Source organism: Mangifera indica, chromosome 2, assembly GCF_011075055.1.
Source record: "Mangifera indica cultivar Alphonso chromosome 2, CATAS_Mindica_2.1, whole genome shotgun sequence".
In the NCBI taxonomy this organism is placed as follows: Eukaryota; Viridiplantae; Streptophyta; class Magnoliopsida; order Sapindales; family Anacardiaceae; genus Mangifera; species Mangifera indica.
The window spans coordinates 23114692-23117306 of NC_058138.1; positions in this window are offsets into that span (position 1 = coordinate 23114692).

The window sequence follows — 2615 nt, forward strand, 5'->3', positions numbered from 1 at the left end:
CGATTTTCAAATTAAACCAAACCACAAACCACATACTTCGACAAAGTTTTTCAATAAATATTTAGATATACACCTTCTTTTATGTTTATTTTGTTGTTTTTAAAAATGTATATTATATATATTTTATATATTTACATTATATTTTAGAAAATTATAATTTTATTAATCTTATTAAATAATATATAAATGAATAATTTTAATATAACAGAAAAGAATAATTTTAAAAAGTTTCAATTATGATAATCAAATCGTGTATCATACGTATAATACGTTTTTTAATAAATAAGATAGTAAAATATTAAAAAATCATAATTGACACATCATTATTTTGAAAAATATCACAAACACTCTTAACTTTTAAAATTGTTTTCATATATATCCTTACTATATTTTTTTTTTTTTAAATGTATTGATAATATATATTTTATAGTATAATACATTTATTATATTATATTAATTTGATATATTTTATGATATATATCATTTTTTTATATATATTATATCGTATCATAAAATACATATCATATAATATAAGATATTTATAACAATAATTCATTTTGTACTCTAAATCAAATCTATGGGTATTTTCTTAATTTAATTTGATTTATTCAAAAAAATTAAATCATTTTTTTAATTTGATTTAAAAATTCTTCCATACCATATCAAATCGTTCATGTCCACCCTATTTGATTTTATATAACAAGCGTCTGTCCGAAAATGTTAATTCAACATTTGTGTTCCACGTTTTATCATCAATTAGTGCCTTGGATGCCAACCCTTGATGAGTTAAGAGATGAACTATTACTCCATTAATATATTATTGCAGTGGTTCGCTTGTCATGCGTCAGCCATTCATGAGTGAATTGAGTTGAGTAATCGAGAGCCACATATTATTCCATTCTGGAAGTTGGGAGTTGGTAACTGTTGAAAGAGGACAACAATAATTTAATTTGACGACAACTCTAGAGGCATGATTCATGTTCACTGCAACCAATTAAATGATAAAATAAATAAATACATGTGGATGAAAGAGTATTGTGTATTGTGAAATATTTTTAGCTGAATATGAATAGACACATCGGAATTTGATTTGGGGTGGTTTGGTTCCATCAATAATTATTATCTAGATAATTTGTTTTTTAATATTTATATTATTTTATTTAATTTATTATATTAATTAATTAAAAAATTTTAAAATAATTTTTTATCATTAATAATAATATGATAAATAATATATGAAAAAATTTGATTGTCACCTTTAATTTTATGTTAGTACTAAAATATTATTAAAATAATTTTAATTTTATTAAAATTATAATTTTATTAATTTTTTAGGATAAAAATAACTTTATTTTCAATTAATTTAATAAGTAATCTGAAAAATTATTTTATAATAATTATATCAAGGACATTTAAGTAAAATAATATTTTAATATTTTTTTTACCTCTACTCAAATACAATAATTATTTATACTTATCAAATTAACAATAATTTATGCTCAATAATTTCTTAGATAATATATCTTTATTTTTAATAATAAAATATTTCTTAAACCAAACACTAGAGATGACAATTTTAATTTGACTTTAGAGGCCCAACCCTCCCCAATCCTAACAGGGAGGGGATTTAAAAAAAAAACAAATAAGGGGATGGGGACGGGGATGAAAAAAGTTCCTGCAGTTGGGAACAGGCCAAAGATAGAGATACATGTGTCTCCTTTCTGCCCCACCCCTTCCCTTCCCCACCTTTGTCCCTGTCCTCATCTTCATCTTTTTATATTAATATATTTACTTAAAATATTAATATATCTTTATAATTTTATATTATGTATATTTTTTAAATTTATTTAAGTTTTTATTGTGTATATTAAAATAGTTAATATATGATATTTGTAATATTTGAAATAGTATGTTCGTTTTAATTTTACTTAATATATTTATATTATGTTTAGAGAATATAATAAGGAGATTTTTTCTTGTGGGTATGGGGAAGAGATTTTTTTTCCGTGGGGACGGAGAGGGGATGAGGAGGTGATTTTTCTTTACGAGGAGAGAATGAAGAATCATTTTTATCTCCATAACAGGGATGAGGATTGATGTCCCCTATAGGGACGGAGATGTGGATTGAGATCTCCTCCCACCCTTCCTTGTTGCCATCTCTACCAAACGTCTCTTAAGTGTTAAAAAATTATCAAAGTAATCTTGATTTTATTACTATTTTAACCTTACTAATTAAATTTTTAGGATCGAAATATTCTCATTTTTAATTAATATAACAACTAATATGAAATATATTCTAAAATAACCATATTCAAGGATATTTAACTACAATAATATTTTAGTTTTTTTTATTATTTCTAGTCTAACACAATAATTATTTATATATACTAATTTTTATTAAATATAATAATAATAATTTATATTTAACAATATTTAAAATAATTTATTTTTATAATAATTTTTTATATTTTATGCATCCTAAGTGAAATAGTCAGTTCATACATTTATTCAATCTAAAGGGGGTTGTTTAGTTAAATAATTTATTTTTATAATAATTTTTTATATTTTATGCATCCTAAGTGAAATAGTCAGTTCATACATTTATTCAATCTAAA